Here is a 14,876-nt window from a genome sequence, read left to right on the forward strand (position 1 = left end):
CTGTTGATCAGTTAATTGCAGTGTAGTACCACCACTGGGGTATGGAAATTATACGGTCAATAATTACCAAGTAAACAGCTGCTTTTGTTTAATTCAATTTTGCAGCTTTGCAAAATTTGTCATGGTAGTCCATAAATTAAAGGGGTCCCACAAGTGGTAAAAAGTGTTCAGTATTAAAAACTTCCTTGGGTTTCTTCTCACTTCAGATGTCTGCAATATAAAAAACAGAAAGCACGTGTTGGAAGATGCATTATACCATTCAATTTGGAGTACAACAACCAAAAAAGAAGTTTATATGGAAGGATATACTTGGAAGTCGATCTGTGAGGCACAAGACACTAGTAATTCCCCCATTACTGCTAAAGTTCATTGTTCATAGCCACCACGTGTCTTTACCCAGCCCTGGTTTTCTAAACAAAAATAAATACACAACTAATACTTTGAATTGGTTATTCAGACACTTTCAGTTTAACAGGAATCAGCCAGTTTAGTTCCACTTCAGACATACAGACAGGCATCAGGAATTGACAAAACAGCTCCCCAAAGTAAAAAATATTCATTATTTAACTGTAGGATCAAAGCAGTCATTTCAAAATGAGACTGAAGAGCTGGGGACATTTCTGGTTTATCTTTGTGAAAGGCTCACTCTGTCAGCCATTGGGATGTGCAGACCTTGCTCTTTCAAACACTGCACACTCCAGCCTGTCTCCCCCAAAAACTCAGTGACCTCTCTACTGAGGGAGAGCCTCGTTTAACCACCCAGTCACAAGTGGGTTATTCCTCTGTATTCTCAGGGTTTGCCCTTCCTAGATAAAACCAGTACTGTAAACTCAGGAGGAGATTAAGACAAATTCTCAAAACCAATGGCTCAACCATTGTCCCTCGACAGCTCTCAAGTGTGGGATCGAGATAAGGCACCTCTCAGAAATAACTTCTTTTTTCCTGCTTCTTCCTCTCCACCGCCTTTTAGACAAACACACTGGGTTAATGCATCTAATGGCCAAATAACAAAGTTAAAACACAATAGTCAAAATTACTGTAAAATAGTTTCAAATTCTGTCATCTATTGTCAGAGCTTTGGTAGTGATCGCATATTAAAGGTACAACTTTTTAAAACAGGCTTCCCAGTTATTCTCTTAATTCCTATTACATTGTGGTTCCTTCTACGAAAGACATTTAAAATATTAGATTATTATTTTGCCTCTGCAAAGACAGAAATAACCTGGTACTAAGACACACTGAGAAACTGAGTTGCACAATTCCTTTAACTCTGTGTATTTTCCACTGGTAGACAAAGATCTTCGGTGAAAGGATTCTCTTTTCTAAAACGCTGGGATTTGCTGGGATTTGCGGGCACTCCTAGGTCTTAATGGCCCCGTTCTGCCTCACCTGGGACCCACTCCCTTGTCCCTGGGGTCTGGCCCCAGGGCTCCATTTAATTCCAGGCTTTCAGTCCTTGCCTGAGCTGCTCTGTAGGCATGTTTTGCTCCAGGCTTGTCTCCAGGATGGACCTTGGCAGCCTGCAGGCTGCCTCCACACTGCAGACGTGTGTTACCATCAGCTGCAAACCCTGGCTGGGGCCTCATCCCCCGGCTGGATTTGGAACCCACCTGTGGCTTTGTCTCCAGTCCCACCCGTGGCTTTGTCTCCAGTCCCACCCGTGGCTTTGTCTCCAGTCCCACCCCTGGCCCTGCCTCCTTCCTCCCCTGACTGGGCTCTCTGGAAGGATCCTGGACCTGGTTCATCCCTTGCCTTGTCTGGGGCTGCTGAGGGACCCTGTCATCAGCTCCTGTCCCTGTCTGACACCATGGCCAGACTCTGAAGGACTGTGCCAGGATCGGTGAGGGCACAGCTACCACAGGGATCACCCTCAGCACCAGTATCACCTTCCACGAAATGGAAGCAGGCCCTTGATGACATAAAACAAAAATCTATAAAGCTGCTCTAATAGCAGCACTAATAAAAACAATTTAGCTTTCAGTCTTGGCAAAAAACGAAACCAGAAGTGTGAAACTTCCTTAGTTTTCCCCTTTAAGCAACTGAAGGTGAAATGAGTTGTTCTGAAGTCCTGCTCAACCCTCCCCACAAAGTGCCTTCTGCCACAACTGATTAAGATGGATGAGGTCCCATAAATATCATTTCATATGCTGTAATTGTCATAAGCCATAAGTTAAACTAATTTATTTTCAAAGAAAGGACACTCGTCAGTTACAGCCTTGAAGTTTCCATCCACTAATTGTTTAAATTCTTCCAGGTGAAAACAAAGAGCTGGAAATCTTCAAGCCTTCCAAATGTAGGAAAATTTTCTGGTGGCACAAGTTGAGAATGGCAGGCAATCATATCCAAAGGTTACTTATCTAGAAAAACAACACTCATTTTAACTCGGGTTAAAACATGACCACCTAAGGAGCTGACTCTATTGATGCGTATAGAAAAGAACCCACGTTATTAAGGGCAGAAACAAATTTTTATAATTGGAAAGGGAGCTAATTTTGCCTGCTGAAAGTATACCAGCCATTACATGTCAGCACAAGGCTTACAGGAAATGGAATACAGAAAACAAGATGGACTTGTTTTTTCTTTTGCTCAAAAAAGCATATTTGTGCTGGACAGAGCACCCTGATGTATGAGCATTTGCACAAGTGTTGTACACAATTTGAGGAGACATATGAGAGTCAGGGGTCAAATTTCCAGTAAGCAATGTTGCATAGAATATAATTATATCATTTATTGGAAGAATGATTGCTTCTGAACTAACTCAATATGTCAGTATGTATAATCTAAGTGCGTTGGCCTATGGATATGCTGAGGTTCGTCAGCAAAGGCTCCCACCTGCCAGTGAAAAATCTAAACTCCATTCATGTCAGTAATCTGCATCTGCTCCTCACTGTTCAGATGCAGTGGGAAGAGACTCTTCCCATAAAATCCCATTGTGCCCCCGCACCCACCATGGTAAAGTCAGTCACCCCTCTGATTTTAATGGGGTTATTTGTTCATTACATGAGCACCCGAGAGCAGAATTTGCTGTTGTATGACCTCAGTGTTCACTGGGCATCGACAGAGCGACGTTTGCCAAACATGAAATTGAGTTTTAACATTGTATTAAAGACCTATGAGGTTCTGCATAATTTAATAAGTTGTCTATTAAATTGAATTTCTGACTCTAAGGTACAGATATCATTCACTTCTGATCTATTGATCACACAAAATATGCAGGCTAAAAGTGTGTGCAACACTTGCTATAAATTTCTAAACCAGACTCAAAATGCTCTGCTAGCCAAGGTATGAAAGCCAATTGAACATCCTGGTTTCAGCCTAAAGACCTTTGCTCTTGATAATTTCAGCCTCCGGGCAAAAGACAATTTTGTATTACAGAAACCTTATTTTATATTTTATTTTATTTTATTTTATTAGAAAGTACTTCAGAATGTATTTGTATGAGGGATGCTTGTACTCCTGAATGCTGAATTATGAGGACTGATGTCACACTGATAAATTGATTCCTTTGCAAGATGTAGCATAGCTTTCACAGGTTGATACCAATTCAAATTTAAAAAGCACTTAGCTTTCAATGTAAAAGAGAAAAAATACTGAAAATATTCTGAAAGATAATTAGATAATATCTTTAGTATTTTGCTGTCATTTTTAAATCACATATATAAATGGTAAAAATGACCATACATTCACTTTCATAAATACCATCATTTTATAGTGACTGCCATTGTATTGTGACCCAAAAATCACGGATAGTATTAAAGCATTCCAGACGAGTAAAGAATTCCCTGGAATTACTGGAAAGATTAGCAGAATAAACACTTCCAGGCTTTCTTGTTCCGTTTGTTTAAATAAGAGAGAAGATGGAGACACTAAAAACAACTGGAGAAGTCACAAGTCTGACAGAAAGCCCTTAACTGGACACTCCCTTCCCCAATGTCCTTCACATTAGCTCAAGCGTCAGTAGACTGTTGTTTGGTCGATCTTTTGGACTACAGCTCCTCTATTTACCAGCCCTTATCAGCAAGAGGCCCAGGAATCCCAAGCCTGTTTGTTTCAAGTCTATTCTCTCCAAAAGGCTCCCCAGAGCAGCTGCCATTTGCAGTTCTAGACAAAGGAACACATTATCACTTGCCTTGTTTTCAGCTCTCCTGAATCTTCCTTAGATTCACTCCGAATCCCTAAGGAATCCTGACCTCTTCACTGTAAATTTGGACTGTGAAACACCTGATTTGTGTCTATTTTACCTACTTGTCTGGTACGGTCCTTGGAGCATTTAAATTATGTTTGTGAGCATGATTGTAACACTAAAAAGCATAAAAATAATAAAAGATATTTTAATTGCTAATGATAAAATGTTATCTCAGCAGACTGAATGAAATGTAACCATCCTATGGTTGTGTTTTACCCCTAAAGAAGCCCAGAGCTTGGGTAATGTGGATAGATGCATACACAGTTTGTAATTACGAAAAGAGCTGTCAATAACACCCCGCCACTGTCACTTTTATTGCCTGACTCCCCCTCCCATAACACCACCTCATTTGTAGCCATGGTAAGATGCCAAATTGCTTTATTTCCAAAGCGTATGACTACGTTTAAAAAAAGCCTTTGTGTGCAATATATTCCACAGTGCTTCCTCTCATTAGTATTGCCTCAGCATGCATGGATTCACGACCAGCATCTTTATTTCATATGGAGGCATCCTTTAAAGAAATTGGATGCTAGAGGGTCTATACATCAATGTTATGATGCTGTATTTTTCAGGAAATCTGTAAATAAGGTCAACATGGCAGGGATATTCCAGATGACAGAATCTCTAATAGTTTTTGAGGAGCAGCCTGTTTCCCTTTAAAAAGTCAATTTGCTTTCAAACCATGCCTATTAAAAAGTGTACTTTGTCTAGCAGGGGCAAAGCACAATTCCAGCAGTTTTCATGGCTCTGGGTAAATATTGCTGGGGTGATATATGCAAGGCTAGCTACCCATAGCAGAGAAGGGGCAGTAATGGGGACTCTGGATCATTGCAAGTGGCTTTGTTTGACTCTGTGTTTTAGGGTCTCAAACATGATGAATTCATAACTGAGATAGTATGGCAAGAGAGAGTAAACAGCAGCACTGGCCTTGTGAGACCTGTACTTCAGAGAGCCAAGAATGCCATTTCTGTGGTTACACATGAAAATTTAAACAGCTTAAGCTTCTTCCAAGACTTTGGACCCAATCCTGACTCCCTGGGTATCACTGACTTCAGCAATGGAAGGTCAGACTATTTCACAATAGAGGGATTTGTAGTTTCTCCTCCCAGGCCCTGTTGGCGGCTAACCAGAGCTCACTATAGAACCTTGAGCTCAGGTCAGAGGTACCAATAGGATCCAGGCCTCCAATGACTGAAAGTCACCACAACTGGGCAACTGAGAAGTAAATGGTGTGGGGGGGGGTGTGTGAAATTAATTCCTGGTGAATGTGTGTGTGTCCACTGTACAGAAATCATCACTGTATAAGGAGAGGAGTAACAAAGGGGAGAAACAGAAACTAATCAGAAGAAAATACAGAGGTGGGAAATAGAAAAGCAGATATAAAGATAATCAAATGAGGCAGGCAAAACCAGAGCATAAAGCAGTCCAGATATTCAAGCCAACTATCATTCTTTGTCTTAGCTAGAACACAGAAAATGAAAAGAGGAAAACTAAATTAATATGAACAAAAGTGAATAGAATTAAAGTGACCAGCAAAGACAAAATAAATGAGATTATTTTTAACAATGGGGATGTAGCTGTGCATCACACACCTGCCTTCTGTCCCATTCTTATAAAGTTCTCTCCCTTCTGCCACCAATTGACTTAGATCCTGTAACTGTCCCCAGAGCATAGGGAACAACAGGTTACCAAAAATGGGTTAGCAATAATAACAGGAAAGGTTTGTGTTTCTGCTGATGAATTCTCATTGTACTGATCAGTTAGTCCATAGCAACTTAAGAACTAGTCTCTTTCAAGAAATAAATGATCAGACAGTGGACATCAAATCTTTAAATTGTCCTAATCTGCTTTTATTTTCAGTCCTTTTCAACAACTCTCAGTTTTCCTTTTTTTCATCCTAGTCCAAAACATCTTCCTCCTTAGTGAAAGTGAATTTGAGTCCTGTTCCTTTCTTTCAAGATTTTATCTCCTGGCTCAGGCTTTGCCTGTTAGCCCATCCCAAACTGTTCATGTTCCTTTTGTTCCGAGGTGCAGCCACATGTTCCCAGCACCATTCAGGTGGGGAACCCACCTGCTGGGTCTTGGAGCCAGTGTGACGGGACATTTCCCTTCCACACCAAAGACACATAATCACTTTGTCACTTTCATGGCACCTATTTTACTGCAAAGGACTTTCCCTTTTAGAGAATCCCCCTAATTCCTTAATTGCTGTCTACTAAAGACCACTTGTTTTGCAGCACTGATTAGCTTTGGAGTGTATACAACCTTTTGTCAGAGGAAGATTTTTATATGAAATAGGCAGAATTCGTTTTACAGGATAAATCCCTCCGCTGTATCTTTGGCAGCAACATCCCATATTGTCAGTGCAGTCAGCTGAGTCTATTGCCTCCAACATCCAAGGAATGTGGGAGCTTAAGCTCAGTGCACTATAGTGGAGAAAGGCATGGGGAGAATAGTTAGCCCACAAAGAAACTATTAGTGGCATTAGCAGAAATTAGCCACATTAGTGGCACCACTCAAGCCCTCTGTGTTCAGTGGATTGCAGGGTTCCTACTGTGACATGTATTCTCTCATCCCTTGTTCCTAAGGAAGTGTCTCAGGTTTCCATCCATACCCACCAGACATTTATTAAGTCTTATAATCTTAGCTGGTCTGCTATGTAATTTCACAGAAGAGTCAGCAACTTTAGGCAGGGTCTGAAGATACCATTCCACCTTCATTCCTGTGTGATTATTGCTTCTGGTTCATCAAAATCAAGAAATTTCCCTACCTAACCTTTCCCTACCTAATCTTTTCACTGTGTCGGATATAATGCTGCTTCAACTCCAAGAAGGCCACAGAAGTGCCCATTCCACGACAGACTTCAACCCACCTCCCTGGACATCTTTATGCATTTTAGCACTGTAATATCTCATTCACCACACTGTAGTCTGTGTTTATTAGAGGAATATAGGATTTGTCCTACTTAGGATACCACTTTCTAGAAAATCAAACAAGTGCCAGGCTGTTATCTGTCACTCCTTCCACCTTTCATCCCCTTCTGGCAGAGATTTAACCACAAGAACAATGATTAAGAATAGTCTGTAACTTGCTAATGCTCTTATCCATCTATATCACTAGCAAAGGAATGTTGGCAAATACAAGTTTACTCTTGCAAAAGTTGTTGCTGAAGTCAAAATTCCCATGGAGCACAGAAATAATGAAGCAGCATCTGGCAAAGTTGTGGTGCTGAACAAAGTCAAGAGTCCTGAATTCTGCCATCAGTCCCTCTGACATATTTTTGGTAATATTCTCAAATAAAATCAAATAAAATCTTTTTCTTTAGTCTCCCTGTGTGTTGAAAAATCCTTCAGCACTTTTTAAAGTTCGTGGGCATCTGCAGCCAAGAAGTTCTAAACACTTCTACTACAAGCTGATTGGAACAAACATGTCTTGGTGTCAAACTCCCCAGCTTTATTTTAAACAAAGCTGTGGAGAAAAAGCTGTTACACAATTATTAAAGTCAAATGGAATTTTTTCAAAAAGCTTCATGTCTGATTACGATGACTGCTATTCAGTATTTTATCTGTAATTCAGTAAAATAAAAAAAAGTCTTTAGTTTGCAGGACTTTTTATGTACTAACAAAAAAAATATTTTAAAGTCTTATCCTGATACTGGTTGAGTCTTTGTTGGCATTTGGCATTAGATTTCCTAATGTATCTCTTGGAACCCTTCCAAAGAAGAAAAGAAGGCAAGACAGAAGAGGGGGCAGAGAGAGAAGAAATAAAGAGAGAAAGAAAATTTGATTTATGTTATTTTTTTGTTTTAATCACTTCTCTCTAAAATAACACACAATGAACTAGAGGGTTTCAGTGGTAAATGCTGAAATATTATAAGCAGTTCAAATGCCTGTGGATTCATCCCATCTGTCATGGACTGCAACTGAGCAGTATAACAGAAAAGATATTAGTTTCAAACCAAAAATAAATCATCCAGCCAAGTCTGTATGTCTAATCCTACCTACACTGCCCTACCAGTGACCTTTCCATGGCCAGGACAAATCATATTCTGTAGGGAATGCATAAATTCATTCTTCATGCTGGCTTGTTTTGGGTCTTTTTGTGGGGAAAAAGAAAACCTCAGATCCCTCACACTGAACCCACCACATTAAAGTTTCACACTTTGGCAATGCTGGGCTTCTCTCCAGCCCAGTCCTGCTTTCATACTGAATATCTCTGAAATTGCCTGCCAGGACATTATAAGGGCTAAGGCATTAGCAGCTGATGCCTGTCCCCGAAGCATTCCTATAAACAGGGAAAAGTAATGGAATCGCACTCCAGACATGAGTAACTGTCCAGGAGATAGTCTTTTACCGATACAAGAGTAAATGCAAAGATAATTTCTGTATATGTCTAGCATCCTCTTCCAAGGCCTAAGCAGGTGCACTTATGGGAAGTGGAAAGTCCACTGAATTCTGTTACACGGAGCAAGAGCAAAGCTTTTTCTTTTCCACACAATTGATTCAGGCCAAGCTAGATTAATTTTTGAAGTTAGACTCATCTTGCTATAATCTTTGTTATGTATAATCTTCATTCATTCATGAAAATGGCCTGATTAGTTCATGCTACTTGTTTGAGAAAGACAGCACCAAACAAACCTAGCAATTGGAACCTATTGGTAGAAGAGAACAACATCATTCTTATTTTAAGAAGATCCCATCAATAGTCCAGAAAAGGGAAGTGAAAAGATGTTCTGCACAGTGGGCTACTACATGAAAACAAAGGATTTATGCTGTATTGCTTTGCTTTAGGACGTGTATTTTAGAGTGGGAAAAAAAGTAAAATTCCTCACAGATGAGAACTAAAATCACAGATATACAGAATATCTGAAATAAAACAGGCCTAAAGTATCTTTTGTGCCTGAAAATACAAGTGCCCAAAAGAACAGGCCTTCAAAAAAGTCTTTATGTGGCAGGGTCCAAGGCCAAACAAGATGTTTGTGTTTGAATCTGGGAAAGGACTCAGGCTTCCCAGATCCACATCTTAAACAAATTATTTGCCTTTGTTTGACTCTGAAAATGCTAATTTGCACATACAAGTTACTACTGTGCACCTATGACCATACAGGTTTGTGGGAGCAAATTTAGAGATTGCTTTCCCAAAGCTAACTCAGGAATCCAAATTTATAAGTCTCCACAAAAAAGGTAAGTTTCTGAAGAGAAAGAATCACCATTTCTAATCAGTTTCATTGATGTTCAGAGTTTCTTGTCACCATGGTAACCCACACACGCAATAAATGGTGTTTTGTTTAATCAGTCATGAGAAAGAAGTCCAGGCATGGTGAATCAGACTGAATCAGAAACAGTTTCCTTTACTACCCTAATCAAAATAACTTCAGTGTAACTACAGGACAATTCCAATCAGCAAGACAGGATCAGGCTGTGAAATTCAGATCTCAGTCCTGTTTTCAGTCACTCCTCCCAGAAGCTCAGATGAAAGTTTTACTTCTATTTCAAAGACTGGAGTTTCTGCAGGATGGGATTAGCTCAAGGTTCAGATTTTACCTCACATTTACCATAGGTAGCTTGCACCAGGCTGAAGTCCAGCAGAGGCAATAGATCTTCAGAGCCAAAAATCTCAAAATAATTTTAGGCTCACAGAGTAACTGAAAATACCACATAAGAAAATCATTCTTAAATAGGAAAAATGCCTCTGATTTAATAACAGTGGAAATTAAGTTTCCTTACTCCAAGTCAATGCTTTAAAGCATCTACAGCTGGAGTCTACTTTGCACCAGAGGAAAAAAAGAAATATAATTAATATATGGTTATACATTTTTAGATAGAAAAATTAAAACCATGTAAACTAAAGGCACTGAGGAACAGGGTGGTTTCTGACATACTCAGAAAACACTTATACTAGTAGCATTCGTGTGGCTGGTCCTAAACCAGTTGTGGAGTGGAAAAGGATTACCTTTGATGTATGAAGATCAAAACCCCCATTTTGTTCAGGTAATAAGATCTCCCTCAGATGGATTTCAGTAATATGAACATGTTTTCCATGGCATGGTAGTAAAAATAAAACAATGCAATAAAACTACATCTAGGACTAAGTCGGTCACTCTTGAATTCTTAGTGGAATGTCAAACAAACTCACAGCTGGTGTTAACAGTTTCTCATGTAACACTGATATGCAAAGAAAAATTATAAAAGCAATGTGGGCAGTAAGACTTGAAATAATTTTGCAGCTCTGGTGACATCATAACAAGCTTGATCAGTGGCCTGATACAACCACAAGTGGCCTACGATACAGCCACAACTGTAACAATTTTTTCCAGAATTTCAGTTTTTAAAGGAGCTTTAGTAATGTGGGTGGAGGAGAAATATAACATAAAACTTGTCTTTTTATCCGTTTTCAGCTCCTGCTCAGACTATAAAATGAACTTTATTCCTTTCCCTTGCTAATTGTACCTTCCCTCCTAGAGGCACTAAAACCTCAACATTATAACAGCCATTGCTTTCATCACACTTTCATAAGTAACTAATTTTTTTTTTTTCAAAGCAAACCGATTTTTTTAATTGAGTACTTGATCCTTGAATTTTCAAGTAGTGCTAGTTTCAGTATATTAGAGAACATTTCAATGCAAATACTTTGGAGAAAGGTAAGATGAAAACAGAGGTTCAGTGTGAGAGAGTAGAAGTAGGAACAAGACCCTGCGCTTCTGGGTCCTTTGCAACCATTGAGTAGAATCTTTCACAATGGTTTCTGAACTTCTGGGGCTCTTCTGTTCAAGGCAGGACGAGTGGAAGTGAGGGATATCGAATGCCATGCCAAAGCCAAGGGGAAACATAAGAGCAGAAAAAATTACTGTGGCTATCAAATTCACATTCCTCGTGGATGGCACCTTGGTAATAACAGCACACTGAACTGCTTTGTTTTAACATATTTGTAATGGGTCCTTTCCAGTGAAATGCTACATATTATGAAAGACTGCTCAGCCAGAAAAAATGCCAAATGTGCTATTTTCTGTGTTTTGTTTAAATCCTGCCGTGGCTCCCATTGGTATCAGTCGTGTAAAGGCAGGGAAACACCTGTACGTTTACTCATTCATCTATTCAGTTCAGCCACAGAACCAAGTTTCCACTGCAGTCTTTGCTTTTTACCTAATTTTCCATCTGAGCTGGCAGAAGATCAAGAAGGTCAAATGATTTACTCGGGATCACATAATGAGTCAGAACCTTGAGCCCAGATTAAACCAGGACAGTCTCTGGCTCCAGTGCACAGGACTTGCCTACTCAGTAAACCACACCAGCTCCAGCTGTTTTCCCTCCTCACATGAACAGAATATGAGGAAGTTTGTAGAGAATCTGTCTAAAGCAGAAAATCATACAGCAGCAGGCTGTCTGTAGTGAAAGGCTGGATTTAAGGTGGGGATAAATCAATACCCAGAACTGTGTGCTACCTGGTACTGTACTTTCCATTTCTTATCCCCTTCAAATATCTGTCTTACCCAAGAAATAGAGAAAGGTTTTCTTAAAATTTTTGTTATCACATGTAATCTCTGAAGACAGAAATAAACAAAAATAAAATATTTCACCACAGAACATTTCCTGCAGCTGCTGAGTTCATGCTTTTATTAATCTGGTAGATGGAGAAGCTGCATCACTATTAGGTAAAATCACAGCAGAGGAGAAGTCTAATCTAGATGAATTACAAGCAAGAGTCAGTGTTTCAAATATTCACCACAGATACAAATTAATCTTCATGGCAGAATTAGAGAGTTCTTACAGGTTACTGAGAACACCTGAAGGGGAATTTAAGAGTACATATAATTTCTACTGGCGTAGGGTAGGAGAATTAGGAATTATCACTGCAGCTTGAAGCTCTCAATTTTTTTTAACATCTTGTCTGAGTTAATAAATCTGAGCTTTAATTAGTTAAGGGCTGAAACTTATCTTGCATGGGAGACCACTATAATACCGAACTTAAAGGGAAGACAGGGGATCTGATGGTATTCTACCATCAATGCCAGCTCTGCAGCAGCCTAGAAAACCAAGGTACACTTTATGTAATTAATCAGCTAGAGGGTTAATTTAAATTAAACACTATTCCCAGTAGGAATGCTGTTGAATACCTTTGAAGAAAGCTATCCATGTATGTCACAAACAAACAGATGAGGGACTCCTGATTTGTTGATCAGTGATGTCAGCCTAAACAACCATTTGAATGCTACACTGGTCCCAGTTCTATCACTATTTACTGTTCTGGCATACAACAGATCTGTTACTTACAGTCTCACCAAGTCCCAGCCACTAAAAATTGACATTTTGGCCTATCCAGCTCTCACCATCCTGACTCTGTCAGACCCTTCCCTTTGATCCCAACAAGCATTTACCAAATTCTCTGTAAAAGGCCATCCAATGGCAAAGGCCTAGGAACACTTCAGCATCTGTCTATAAGTTGGACTGTAACTGTCCCTGAATTCCTCAGTCCTATCACCACTGTGATGTTCCTGTTACCAGCAAAATCCCACATGCAGAAAGCAAACTGGTGAGAGATCATCCTCAAAGAAGATGCACAATCCTCTGGAGGAGGCACCTTTTGTATCCACACCCTAAGTATTGCTCTCTGCATGATTCTTGGTTTCCACCAGTCACAAAACTGCTTCCTGCACCCTGGTAGTGCAGAGACTAAACTGCACCACTGAGGAACAGACACAGAAACACCACAGCTTATAAGAATGCCCTAAAAATAGATACAACCCACGTGATCCAGCTCTAGGATGCTTGCACCGAGAGGCTGCTCTTTCTCACCTACTCACTAGATCATAACAATGAGTGTGAAGGTGCTGACCCTCAGGAAATGCCAACAATTCAAATTATAGCAATGCAGGTCCCCTGAAACACAGACTGTCATGAATGTATTAAACATGTCCTACCTTGACATCCACCAGAATGATGAATAAAGTTTGAGACCATTTCTTTTAATCATATGGCGCTTACAAGTTTGCTGGCAAGATGTACAAATTATTTTATACACCTTTAGGATAAAGGCTGTTTTTGACAGCTTCTTGCTTAGAACCTTCAGAACTGGCTCATAATGGTGACACTCACTCATCCATCCTAGAACAGGAATATTCTGCATTGCTGACACAGGCCTACAGAAGGAATTCCCTTGAGAAGGAGAATGTGCTTTCTTCTTCATGTTGCACTTGTCTGACCTTATTTTCTCTAAAACAAAGATCACTGTGCATACCAATGTGTGCCTGCACCTCTCTTTGTGTTTCTCTGTGCATGTGTGTGTATGTATGTATAAATTTGCATATTAAAAGCTTGACAGATTAATTCACTGTGCGCAAGCTTGCTCCCAAGGAGCACGCCGAGCATCTGGTTCGGTGTACAGTGGGAAGGGCCTCCAGGGATGAGCACAATACCTGAGTCTGCCTGGAACAAACCACCACCACTTCCACTCACAGAGGATGTTAACAGGGCCATAGTCCCCAGCTGCTGCCAGCACATTTTCTTTTAAAAGTTACAAGATAAACTTCAACTTGATAATTCCTTGTAAGTTCGCACAAACAAAATTGACTTATAAGAAAATTGCTGGGACTTAAAAGCTGTGAATATAAAAATATAAAACTCAGATTTGAGGCTGACAATGGCCGGGTCAAATATGCACAAAGCTCTCAATCATATATTATGAATGTCAAGTAAAAGAAAATGTTAATATTCTGATTCCTCTCACGGTTGTCTGTGACCCAGTTATTTCCATTAGTACTACTCACACCCTCAGTGTGACATTTGCTTTGACAATCTGAATTTGTCTGAGGTGAAACTCACATTATATTATCATCTATCCAACAAACTGATTTTTAAAAATACAAGAGAAATCAGTACACTGATTAGAATACACTTTCTACTGGCAATGAGAATCTCAGATATGAAGAAGCTATAACCATTTTGCTCAGGCAAACTTGTTGGCCTGTTCATCAAACACAGACAGCTCCTCAGCTGTGATCAGAAACCCAAAATGGACAGGAAAATAAGTTGAAATTATTCTTGCTATCTTGCTGCAGCTTAAATGCAATTTCAATGCCCTTAAGGGCCATTTTATATTGTTAGAGCTCTGCAAAGATTCCTTAATTGTAAATAAAAGCAACACCTAAATGTTCTAAATGCTTTTTATTTTTAAATTTGTAGTCATCACTTCTGGGGACATAGTTAATCAAGCAACACAAACCAGATGAATATGTACTTTCTTTTGCTGCAGAATAAACACTCTTCAGATTTAATAAAAGTTATTCTGAATTCATGCTGAATCAGAAAAGGAAGAGCAAGCCAGTTTTGACTGCACTCCATCTGCCACAGTGTTTGGATTTTATTGCACGTAACACCTTCGTGTTTTGGTTCAGGCCTCAGCTGATGTAATTGTGGGCCACCATGTGACCTTTAGGAGGAACACTGGCCAGTGTGACTTGGGTGTATCCTCAAGACACAAAAACAAGAAGTCAAATGAAAAGAACTTCATAATATGGCAGCTTCAAATTCTCATGACGTAAGCAAATCTCATGATGCTTTGGAGGCTCACTGATGGGCAAGGGAGGAGAGGCTTATACTTGTGGTTGGCAATGCTGCTGATATTTTAGAAATGATGGCATCAGAAATTCACTTGGAGAAAATCTAGCACTCACAGCCGAGAGAGAGGCAAAGTG

General features: G+C 39.8%; 1 long non-coding RNA gene across 6 annotated transcripts in view; it reads right to left on the reverse strand.

The window, feature by feature from the left end:
* LOC137476831 (uncharacterized) overlaps positions 1-14,876 on the reverse strand; it is a 106,159-nt gene that overhangs the window by 17,213 nt on the left and 74,070 nt on the right. Inside the window, exon 5 of one of the 6 annotated variants that reach the window (XR_011000642.1) lies at positions 6,068-8,837. The exons of the other annotated variants lie outside the window; for them this stretch is intronic. This is a non-coding gene — a long non-coding RNA (uncharacterized lncRNA). Of the gene's footprint in view, positions 1-6,067; positions 8,838-14,876 lie in introns of those variants that run through there. 6 annotated transcript variants of the gene reach the window in all.

Source organism: Anomalospiza imberbis, chromosome 7 (genome assembly GCF_031753505.1).
Source record: "Anomalospiza imberbis isolate Cuckoo-Finch-1a 21T00152 chromosome 7, ASM3175350v1, whole genome shotgun sequence".
In the NCBI taxonomy this organism is placed as follows: Eukaryota; Metazoa; Chordata; class Aves; order Passeriformes; family Viduidae; genus Anomalospiza; species Anomalospiza imberbis.